The 12,502-nt window shown below is 48.0% G+C and overlaps 1 protein-coding gene across 2 annotated transcripts in view; it reads left to right on the top strand.

The window, feature by feature from the left end:
- The window catches only part of LOC115083461 (gastrula zinc finger protein XlCGF57.1-like), a 389,522-nt gene that overhangs the window by 57,112 nt on the left and 319,908 nt on the right, over positions 1–12,502 (top strand). The gene's annotated exons all lie outside the window — the stretch shown is intronic.

The raw sequence follows: 12,502 nt of genomic DNA, 5'->3' as shown, positions 1-12,502 counted from the left end.
CATTATCTGGTATGCCCAATCACACAACATCCCGGCAGTGGCTTTGTCAATTGATGCTGAAAAGGCATTCGACCGAGTGCACTGGCCTTATCTTTTTCAGACTTTAGAGCATATGGGGTTTGGCTCCTCTTATTTGCAGTGGTTGGGTCAGCTCTATCACTCTCCCCGGGCATGTTTAAAGGTAAATGGAGGCTACTCAGCTCCTTTTGATGTGGGCAGGGGGACTAGGCAGGGTTGCCCGCTATCCCCCCTCCTCTTTGCTTTATTTCTTGAGCCATTTGCTATCTCCATACGCGGCAATGCTGACATTTCTGGGGTACCTATGGGCGCCTTGTCTCCCAAGATATCCCTATATGCTGATGACATTTTGTTTACGCTCTCAGACCCAGCCGACTCTCTCGACTCTGTTATTGCTGAGATGGAGGCTTTCGGTAGGGTTTCTGGTTTTGCCGTAAATTGGGAAAAATCAGAGGTTCTTAACATCAATTTACATACCCGCATGGTCAATTTCCTTCAGGAGCTGTTCCCCTTTAAATGGGCCAAAACCCAAATTAAATATCTGGGCATTCACCTTAGTGTAACGCAAGATCTGCTTACCATTAACTATACCCCGCTGTGGACTAAATTAGCAAAGGATATGGAGGAGTGGAGTCGATATCATATATCTTGGTTGGGTAGAATGGCTGCCTTTAAAATGAATGTCCTCCCGAAATTATTTATTTATTTATTTTATTTATTTATTTAATTTTATATACCGGCAACCGTTTGCACATCGTGCCGGTTCACAAGTAACTTACAACAGAAAGTATATAGGCATAGCCTTTACAGAGAACGGTGTATAACGTAAAACGCAGTAACAGAACAAATAACTAAGTAACTGGGGAGGGATGAGGGGGGGGGGGGTCGATACAAAGGGGGGGCAGGGGGAGGGTGCAAACAGATACATGGGGATAAAATGTGAATAGGGATTCGAGGAAGAAATATGTACAATGGTTATATACAGAAGTTGTACACTGGATATATATACAGATGTTGTACACTGGTTATATACAGGAGATGTAGGAAACTTTAGAGGGGGGGGGGGGTTGGGTGTAGGTTCTGAAAGGGGGGTGTTGGAGAGGAATGATGGTTGGGCTAGCGTGTTAGTTGGTGAAGATGATGAAGAATGGGGGTATGCTTGGAGGAAAAGCCAGGTTTTGAGTTTCTTCTTGAAAGTAGGTGTGGAGGTTTCGGTACGTAGATTAAGAGGCATAGAGTTCCAGAGGGAGGGGCCTGCAAGGGAAAGGGCTCTATTGGTGGTGGAAATGAGTCTAGTGGATCTTATGGAGGGAGGGATAAGGGTTCCACGGAGGGAAGCACGGGTGGGTCTTGTGGAGGTACGAGGGAGGAAGGGTGGGTTTAGCCAGTTGCAGTGTTCATTAGTAATACTTTTGTGGATGAGGGTGAGGGTCTTGTAAATAATTCGTGAGTGAATGGGAAGCCAGTGGAGATCAATGAGGGTGGGAGTGATGTGGTCTTTCTTATTGACATTGGTGAGGATGCGTGCAGTAGCGTTTTGGAGGAGTTGTAGAGGTTTGATGTGGCTAGAAGGGAGTCCAAGTAGGAGAGCGTTACAGTAATCAATTTTTGAGAAAATTATGGATTGGAGTACCGTGCGGAAATCGGAGAAGTAGAGAAGGGGTTTGAGTTTTTTGAGGGTTTGAAGTTTGAAATAGCAGCTGCTAAGGATAGATTTGATGTATGGTTTGAATGTTAGTTGGTTATCAAGTATAACACCCAGGTTTCTTGTGTCAGAGAGAAAGTTGGGGGAATGGAGAGTGGAGAGAGTGGGTGCGGCTGCATGTCTAGAGGAGACGAGGAGGAGTTCAGTTTTTTGCGGATTGAGGGCTAGGTGCATGTCAGTGAGGAGCTGGTTTATGGAGGCGAGAATGGTGTTCCAGTTTTGGAGTGCAGTGAGAACAGAGTTTTTGAAAGGGATGAGGATTTGCACATCATCCGCATAGATGAAGTGTGTGATACCAAGGTTGGAGAGGAGGTTTGTGAGGGGGAGCATGTAAATGTTAAATAAGGTGGAAGAGAGGGAGGATCCTTGGGGAACGCCACAGTCGAGATTAACAGGGAGGGATGTAAAGTTGTCGGTGAGGACTGTGTAGGTACGGTTTTGGAGGAAGGACCTTATCCAAGAAAGAGCAGTACCTGAAATTCCTATGCTGATGAGAGTGTTGATGAGGATGTTGTGATTTACGGTATCGAAAGCAGCGGAAATATCTAGCATGGCAATGAGGTAGGAGTTACCGGCATCCATTCCTTTGATGATTGTGTCTGTAAGGGAAAGGAGTAGGGATTCCGTACTGAGGTGTTTACGGAAGCCGTATTGTGTGGGTAGGAGAATGTTGGATTCTTCTAGGTAGTCAGAGAGACGGGAGTTTACTAGTTTCTCAATGACTTTGGAGAGGAAAGGGAGATTGGAGATAGGACGGAGGTTAGATAGATTGGAGGGATCAAGGGAGGGTTTTTTTAGGATAGGTTTGACCACAGCTTGTTTCAGGGAGTTAGGGACCAGGCCGTGTTCCAGGGAGCAGTTCACGATTTTGGAGAGTGTGGTGGCTATTGTTTTAGGAATAGCGAGAAGGAGTTTAGTTGGGATGGTTTCCGAGGGGTGGGAGGAAGGTCTCATCTTTTTTAAGATGTTTTCTATTTCTAGAGTTGAGGAGGGTTCAAACGAAGCGAGGATGGTGGGTGTATGTGGGGTGGGAGGGGTTATGCTGTTGGTGTTAGTGTTCTTGGTATTAGGGGTGAACTTGGCAGTGATGTTGGATATTTTGTTCTTAAAGAAGAGGGCAATTTCATTGCATCGGTTCTGTGTGGAGGGGATTTGGGGTGTAGACGTGTTAGGTTTGGTGAGATTTGAGACTAGGGTAAATAGAGCCTTTGGGTTGAATTGGAGGTGGTGAATTTTCTTAGCATAATATTCTTTTTTGGTTGTTTGAATGGCATTTCTATATGTGTGCATGAGTTGGTAATAGATGGTTTTTGTGGCGGGGGAGGGGTGTTTGCGCCAGTGTCTTTCAGCTGCTCTAAGCTGGATTTTTTGGGATTTGAGCGTATGGGTGTACCAGGGTTTTTTGGATGATTTGGTTTGTGTGATAGTTTTTTGAATGATTGGGCATAGGTTGTTGGCGATTTTTTGGGTGGTTTCTGTCCAGGAGGATATGGCGCTGTCTGCTGTCTCCAGGTCAATGTGATTAGGGATGTTGGAGCAAGCCGTTGCTAGGGTGTCTAGGGAGCAGGTTTTACGAAGTTGGAAGGATTTAGGCTGAGAGGGAGAGGGGATGGAGGGGGTTTGTAGAGAAAGGGTTGTATTGATAAGGGAGTGGTCAGACCAGGGGATAGGGAGGCATGTAGGGGGGTGGATGACGTTGATGAGTGAGTTAGTGAAAATGAGGTCGAGGGTATGACCGGCTTTGTGGGTTGGGGAGTGAATAAGTTGGGTGAGGCCCATTGCGTCTAAGGATGAGATGAAGGCTTCGCATGGTGGGGATTGTGGAGTGGAATCGACATGGAGATTAAAATCGCCAAGGATTATCGTGGGGATGTCAGGGGAGAGGGGGGCGGTGAGGAATTCGATGAGGGGGGAGGGGTCTTTTTCTAGTAGACCAGGAGGGGTATAGATAAGGCAGATTTGGAGGGATTGTGATTTGAAGAAGCCTACTTCGTATTGATTGGGAATGTTGCAGGTTTGTGAGGTGAGTTTGAATTCTTTTTTTGCTATGAGGAGAAGGCCCCCTCCTCTTTTCTTTTTGCGGGGAATAGAGAAAATGTCATAGGTTTCAGTAGGCAGTTGGTTAATGAGGGGGGTGTCACAGGGTTTAAACCATGTTTCAGTAATTGCAAGAATTTCTGGTTTGGAGTCAGTTAAAATATCGTGGAGAAGGTGAGTTTTTTGCTTCAGGGATTGGGCGTTAATGAGTAGGAGAGTAATGAGGGAGAGGGTGAGGGCTTGAGAGTTAGGAGATATGGGGATGGGGGGTAAGGCGCCTTTTTTGAGTGTTGTGTTGGCTGTAGGGGGGGAGGGATAGCTTTGAGGGGTATCTGAAAAAGTAATTGGGGGGGCAGAGGTAAGTGTGTGGAGGCATTATTGGGAGGGGGGCTAGTGGATGTGTATTGGGGAGAGAGGCAGGTTGTACGATGCGGGCACAGTAGGACAATTGAACAGATTAATGCAATTGAAAACAGATGACTGCAGGTCATAAATAAAATCAATAAATTTTATCATAAATAAAATCAATAAAAATTATTGTATCTTTTTCAGACACTCCCAGTGCTGGTTCCCATGTCTATGTTAAAACAATGGCAGCGAAGGTGTATGGCTTTCATTTGGGCAGGCAGGCGACCCTGGGTAGCCTGTAGAGTACTTACACAACCTAAAGGTAGAGGTGGCCTGGGAGTTCCGGATCTTATCCGCTACTATCGTGCTGCTCAATTTAAAAAACTGGTGGATTTACAATCATCCCGTAGGCAGAAACTGTGGGTTATTATTAACCAGGAACTTCTTGGCTCTGTTCCGCTCAGTAGCCTTATCTGGCAGCCTAAGCACACCTGGACGGTGAATCCGGGGGCGGTGTTGCCTCCCTCTACACTTATGCTGCTTCACCTGTGGCATCACCTTGGTGCTCCCCTGGTGGGAAATAGGGAATACCATGCCAGTACCCATTTATATTACAACAAGGCCTTTCGCCCGGGATGTGAGAGCTCCAGTTTTTTAGACTGGAGACGACGGGGCATTACGACGTGGGGACATGTTTGGGGCTCTACAGCTTTACGCTCTTTTGCTGATCTTCAGCGAGCCTATGACTTACCTGAGTCGGCTCTGTACCCCTATTTGCAATTAGCGCATTTTGCTAAGGCCACTGGGCTTAGTACTCCACTCGCTCAGGAACCCTCTGATTTTGAGAAACTTTGTGAGTGGGCGCATAGTTGCCCCAAAATGCTGTCAAGGCTTTATCAAATGTTATTGGTACAGGATCCCCCTCTTTACACCTTCCAGAAGGCTTGGGAGTAAGATCTTCGGGTTAGCTGGACCCCTCAGCGTTGGAAGTCGGTCTTTCGCCGGCTGGGCAGGGGACATATTGCTGCTTCTCTTATTGAGAACTCGTATAAGCTCTTGTACCGCTGGTACAAATGTCCCTCACAGTTACATAAATTCTTGCCTTTATATCCTGATACTTGTTGGCGAGGTTGTGGGGAGGAGGGCACGTTTTATCATATGTGGTGGACCTGCTCCCATGTCCGTTTAGTTTGGAGGCAGGTGTCCCTCTGGTTGAGCAAGCTTTTCCCGGGTCTGCCCTCGCTCACCCCTGCTCAGGCCCTGCTGGGCTTGGCACCCACGGGGCTTTCGCAGGATTCTAATCAGTTAGTTCAATTTGTCTCTACTGCCAGCCGCTGTGAGATCGCACGTTTATGGAAAGACACCAGAACTCCCAAGATAGAGGACATTCACAACAGAGTGCGGAAAATTTATGTATTATCCAAAATTACAGCATTCAACAATAGTCTCCCGTTTTACATCGATTTGGCACCCTTACCAACAATGGCTTTCTGGGGGGCCGGGGGGTCCTTTGCCTTAAATATTATGTTAGCGGTAGGGGCCCTTTGCTTTTCATATTTTTTTATTTATTTATTTATTTTTTTCTCTCGGGGGGGTAACTCATAGGATCATATCTATGCTTTTGTGTGACTCCATGTATGCTCTGCTTTTCTAATTTCTTTTGTCATTGTGAAGCGTGGGGGGTGGGGTGCTATATTCATTAAACATAAACAACTTGGTTTTGCTATTCTGTGATGTTTCACCTACAGTTGTTCCTGGCTCTGATTGCAGCTTTGTGCAGTTTCTTATGTATATGTATACTTCATTATACCTCTCTTTGGAATACCTTACCACCGGACCTTAGACTTGAACCCTGCTTACCAACATTAAAAAAAAAACTTAAGACTTGGCTATTCAGGCAAGCCTTTCCGGAGTCAAATATCCATTGAGAGACCTCACTGCACAATGTTAATATCCATAAAGAGACATCACTGCACAATGTAAATAAGTTACCTCTGTAAATTTTTACGCTACTATCCTTATTTTCCTCTCCCAGTTCTACAACCTTGTTTTATTGTAACTTTTGCTTCCGTTGCACTTGTTAAAAGAACAGTTTTTGCACCCCCTGTTATATGTAAACCGGCATGATATGATCTTATCATGAATGCCGGTATAGAAAAACCTTAAATAAAATAAATAAATAAAATAAATTTTCTACTTGTATGGTCCGATCTGTAGGTTTCATTCTGTTGTTGTTTCAATAAAAACCTTTAATAACAAAAAAAAAAAGGAAAATTTGTTTTGACTTGACAAAAACTTTAAAAAACCCATAAAGAATTAATGCTTAATAGTTACAGAAATAAAACTTTAAGAATGATCTTATGTAAAGCAACTTAGTAAATATAGTTTTATAGAGTAATACGTGTCTGATAAAAGTGGCTTCGGAATGTTTTGAGTTGTTTCACATTTTCTTGTTTGTTAAATACAGTAAAGTCTCTAGAGAAAACAATCTAAGAAAAAGAAAGAAATATAATGAAAGGTATTAAAGTGTGTTTATATAAATAAAATCAGTAAAATTCTTTTATGTACGTGCAGATTTTTATTCATGTGAAACCAAAGTATTATTCAAAGTATTAAAAAATATACTAGACGTGAAGAATGTTCTTGTTCTTATCATCTTTGCCTCCCCTCCTTATCTTCAGAGACTTTGCTGGGTGGGGTCTGGGCCCCCCTATCCCTGTGGGAGACCTGGTTGGGAGGAGGGAACTGTACCCGTACCGCACCTCTGAGGAACCATCTGAGAGCTTGCTGTCCTGGTCAAAAACACGACTACACTTTCACACCATCAACCTCAGCCATGATAGCAGAGTCTTTCACCCTCAGGAGCGGGGGTCTACACAATACATGTTGCATTTCTTTTAATGTGATTATGTTTCATTTCTTTATGGATATTTTCTTTGGCATAAGTATAACTTCTAGATAGGGTGACCTCCTGCCTGGTTTTGAACCGGACAGTCCGGTTGTACGAGTGTAACCGGACCCTGTAAAATCCGGTCCAGAGTGGTGCACAAAGGACTGGCAGGAAACAAAAGAGAGAAAACGAGTTGTGCATGCTCCCAAGATTCCTCCTCCTTTCCTGCAACTTGCTCGTGACAGAGGTTACGTCCTAAAGATGCAACTTCCACTGCGAGCAAGTTCAAGAAAGCAGCGGCACAACTTGTGTGCCTTTTCTGTAGCCAGAGGCCTCTTCCCCTATTTGTGGTCGCTGCTCCCTGCTGGTAATTTCCTCCCACTCTCCCCCTATTTCTCCCCCCTTGCTTTCACCCCTGACAAAGCACATTGGACCCCTCACCCCCCCCCTCCGGGCCTGGCACATTCTGAATGTTTGTCTGCCCTTCCAACAGCCCTGGATCCTCTCTCTCCACTCCTCCCTGCCAGCAGCATTTACTTTGCCCCCTCCTTTTACTAAGGGTGAGAACTACACCATCCACTCTTATTCCAGAAATATTCCCCTCACCTCCTCTCAAGCAACACACTCACCCCTGAGCAACTGGTACCCTTCCCCCATCACCTTCTCTCCCCTGCAGCTCATAGATACGCTACTCACATACTAGAGCAATTCCACCTCCCCTCAGAAAACACCCTATCCCTCCCCCTATCCCTTTCTCCCCTGCAACTCATAGATTGGAGAAATTACTTACCTGATAATTTCGTTTTCCTTAGTGTAGACAGATGGACTCAGGACCAGTGGGTATAGTGTACTCCTGCTAGCAGTTGGATAGGGATCAGATTTCAATCTAACGTCAGCCCCTAGTACATATACCCCTGCAGGAAGTGCAGCTCTTCAGTATTCTCCTCGAAATGCATTGTGGTTATATGTGAGACTGATTGATTGATTAACTTAATAATTTGATTAACTTGAATAACTTTCATAACTTGGTTAAAAGTTAAAACTTGACTAACTTGAACTGGTTGATTGACTATAGCTGGAGACCGCCAGTGTACTCAATCGGAAAGCGTCGACACCCGGCAGGGTGGATGCCCTAGGTAAGTGAAAAAGTGGCTTACCCTTGAATCATTTGAAAGACCATGCAGAACGACAGCCAAGGGTAGGATGCTGAGTCCATTTGTCTATACTAAGGAAAACAAAATTATCAGGTAAGTAATTTCTCCATTTCCTAGCGTGTAGCAGATAGACTCAGGACCAATGGGATGTATAAAAGCTACTCCCGAACCGGCTGGGAGGCTGCCCGTGACCCACTTAGTACTACCCTTGTGAAGGCCGTGTCCTCCCGAGCCTGAACATCCAGACGGTAGAATCTGGAGAAGGTATGGATGGAGGACCATGTCGCAGCCCTGCAGATCTCGGTGGGTGACAGCATTCTAGTTTCTGCCCAGGATACTGACTGGGCTCTGGTAGAGTGGGCCTTGACCTGGAGAGGCGACGGCTTGCCTGCTTCCACGTAGGCCGCCTTGATACCTTCCTTGATCCAGCAGGCTATGGTTGCCCACAAGGCCGCTTCCCCTTGTCTCTTTCCGCTGTGAAGGACAAAAAGGTGGTCCGTTTTTCGTACATGTTCTGACATTTCCAGGTATCTCGATAGGAGTCTGCCGGTGCTGAGGTGTTGTAGACTACGGGCTTCTTCCGCATTCTTCAAGTCACCCGCCGCTGGTAGCGAGATGGTCCGGTTAAGGTGGAAGTGTGAGACCACTTTGGGGAGGAAGGAGGGAACCTTGCACAGTTGGATGGATCCCGGGGTGATCCTGAGGAACGGTTCACGGCAGGACAGTGCTTGTAGTTCCGAGATGCAGCGGGCTGAACAGACTGCCAGCAAAAACACCGTCTTTAAGGTTAAACGATGGAGGGACAGGCCCCGGAGGGGTCTGAAGGTGGTTCCCGCCAGGAAATCCAAAACGAGATTGAGGTTCCACAGAGGTACCGGCCACTTTAGTGGTGGACGAATGTGTTTGACTCCTTTCAGGAAGTGTGACACATCCGGGTGAGAAGCAATGCTGTCGCCGTCGCCGTCGCTCTTGGGAGCCGTAGCATGACAATGCGGCCACCTGTACCTTGATGGAGTTGAGGGACAGTCCCTTTTGTAGCCCGTTCTGTAAGAATTCCAGGATCACAGGAACTTTAAATGAGCGTGGCTTGATGTTGTGTTCTTCGCACCAGGCTCTCCAAATCCTTATGTACGTCAATGATGTGGAGAACTTGCGTGCTCGGAGGAGGGTGTTGATTACAGCCCCCGAGTATCCGCTCTTTCTCAGGCGGGACCTCTCAATGACCAAACCGTAAGAGAGAATTGAGCTGGGTCCTCATGGAGGATCGGACCTTGTCGTAGGGGGTTCCCTGCCAGCAGTCTTCTCATGTCTGCGTACCACGGTCTTCTTGGCCAAGCCGGAGCCACCAGAAGAACTAGTCCCCTGTGTAGCTGTATCTTGTGAATGATTGCGCCCAATAAGGGCCATGGTGGGAAGTCATATAGTAGGACTCCTGGTGGTCAGGTCTGTACCAGGGCATCGATCCCTTGGGACTGCAGTTCCTGCCTGTGGCTGAAGTATCTGGGTACTTGGGCGTTGGATCTGTTTGCCAGAAGGTGCATGTCCGGTGTCCCCCAACAATTTACTATCATTTGGAAGGCTGTGGATGACAGCCTCCATTCTCCTGGGTCTAGACTTTCCCTGCTGAGGTAGTCCGCCGTGATGTTGTCTTTCCCGGCGATGTGTTCGGCAGAGATCTCCTGGAGATTTGCTTCCGCTCACACCATCAGGGGGTCTATTTCTAGGGACACCTGTTGGCTTCTGATTCCCCCGTCGGTTGATGTAGGCCAGTGTTGTGGTGCTGTCCGACATTACTCTGACTGCTTTGTCTCGAAGTGTGAGCGAACCGCAGGCAGGCTAGTCTGACTACCTGCGCTTCTAGGCGATTGATGTTCCATCCCGCCTCTTCTGTGTTCCACTGACCTTGGGCGGTTAACTCCTTGCAGTGTCCTCCCAATCCTCATAGACTGGCATCTGTGGTGAGTAGAGTCCAGGTTGGGGAGGGTAATCTTGAACCCCGGCTCATGTGGCTGGCCTGCAGCCACTACCGTAACTGGGTCTGGACTCTGCCCGGGAGTGATAGACGTATGGTGTAGTTCTGGGACCGTGGGCTCCACCGTGATAGAAGTGAGCGCTGTAGGGGCCTCATGTGGGCTCGCCCCATGGCGCCACTTCCAGTGTGGATGCCATCAGCCCGAGGACTTGCAGGTAAACCCATGCTGTGGGACGAGGGTTGTTCAGTAAGTTTTGCAACCGGTTCCACAATTTTGATCTCCTTGTGGGGGGTCAGGCTGATCTTGTCTTCTTTGGTGTCGAATGGACTCCTAGGTATTCCAACGACTGTGAGGGCTGTAGGAAACTTTTGTTTGTGTTGACCACCCATCCTAGGCTCTCCAGTAGAGTTATGACTCTGTTGGTGGCTTTCCTCCAGTGACCTTGCCCTGATCAGCCAATCGTCTAGGTAAGGTGAACAAAGATTCCTTCCTTTCTCAGTGTTGCCGCCACCACTACTATCACCTTGGTGAACGGATGGGGTGCTGTGGCTAACCCGAAGGGTAGTGCTCGGAACTGATAGTGACGGTCCAGGACTTTGAAGCGTAGGTAGCGCTGGTGTTCCTGATGAATAGGGATGTGTAAGTAGGCCTCCAAAAGATCCAGGGATGTGAGAAACTCTCCCGGCTGTATTGTCCTTATTACGGATCGTAGGGTTTCCATGCGGAAGCGGGGAATCCTCAGGTGGCGGTTGACAGACGAGGTCCAGGATGGGCCTGAATGTTCCCTATTTCATGGGGACGATAAAATAAATGGAATAATGCCCAGTATTTTCCTAGCGTGTAGCAGATGGACTCAGGACCAATAGGTATAGTGTACTCCTGTTAGCAGTTGGAGACGGATCAGATTTCAATCTGACGTCAGCCCCTAGTACACATACCCCTGCAGGAAGTGCAGCTCTTCAGTATTTTTCCATCTCCATAGCAGTTAGGGACTATCTGCACGCTCTTGCAGCGTTTGAACCAAATTCTAAGAAGAAAACCGAAATTTAAGGAGAAAATTTACCTGAAGACGAGCCCCGCTCTCCTGCGGTGATACCCTCTGGTCCCTCCCCCAGTTGAGATTCCCGAGGTGATGTTCGTGGTCCCTCAGAGGTGAGCCTCAGTCCGGCGGCCAAATCGCGGCGAGCACTTAGTCCCCGATCTCGGGCGCGGCTGAGAAGCAGCGGGTGCACCCCTCGAGCACAGCGGTGAAGGTATTTGCCCTCTCCCCCCACAGCCGGAGACCGCCCGGGACAAAACCGAGAAGCGCCGAAGACAAGGTAAGATAGAAATCTTCTATTTGAATCTGGTCTCCGAGGATCGAGGAGGAGCACAGGTCACTGATCGGAACCAGTGCCACTGGGTTGATCCGCCCTAGCAGGGCTAGGCCCCGGCTGTTTCCAAGGGTCTACCCACATGGAGACCCGCCGAGGAGGTTGCCCTATTGCCCGCATGCTTGCCGTCGCCATCTTGGCCCTATTCGCCACGCAACCCGCCCTTCGATCCGAGCGCACAAATCGAGCTAAGCACACAAAATTCCTTGTGCGCATAAACTTAGGCGCACATAAATCCTTACGCGCATAAGTTGCACGCACAGAACCAGGCACATATCTATGGCTAGGCGCACATCTGCGCACACTGGAGCGCACAAGTGCTTACGCATCCACAGACATGGCACCTCCAGAAACAGGAATAAAAGCTCAAGGCCTCTGGCCAGCATGCCACACAGAGCAAGGAAGCCGACGCCCTGTGTGCACACTGTGAGGAGGCCCTGGGAGATCCAGGTCAGGGCCAGTTCCAGCCAGGGCCCAGTGCTAGCTCCTCAGGGGGCACCCCCGACCTAGCAGATCCCAGTGAGGAAAGATAGTGCTGATTCCTGTTCCTGGCTTGTGATAAGCAGGTATGTGTCACCACGGTGCAGCAGGCCGCAATCTGCAGGGACATGGCTGCAACTTCAAATGACGGTTTTAGTATGGCTTCCAGGCGCCAGTCATGTGCATCCTTGAGCGCCGCTCCTCCCTCCGCTGCGAGAGCGTGCAGAAAGTCCCTAACTGCTATGGAGAAGGAAAATACTGAAGAGCTGCACTTCCTGCAGGGGTATATGTAGTAGGGGCTGACTTCAGATTGAAATCTGATCCGTCTCCAGCTGCTAGAAGGAGTACACTATACCCATTGGTCCTGAGTCCATCTGCTACATGCTAGGAAAACGCAGATACTAGAGCAATTCCACCTCCCCTCAGAAAACACCCTATCCCTCTTCCTCCCCATCTGGAGGAAGTCATCCCTAACCAGCCTGCATGTCAGTCTGTATGCATGTGTGTGAGTCAGCATGTATGTG

This window comes from Rhinatrema bivittatum, chromosome 2 (genome assembly GCF_901001135.1).
Source record: "Rhinatrema bivittatum chromosome 2, aRhiBiv1.1, whole genome shotgun sequence".
Classification (NCBI taxonomy): Eukaryota; Metazoa; Chordata; class Amphibia; order Gymnophiona; family Rhinatrematidae; genus Rhinatrema; species Rhinatrema bivittatum.
This window is presented reverse-complemented; position numbering and strand designations above follow the sequence as displayed.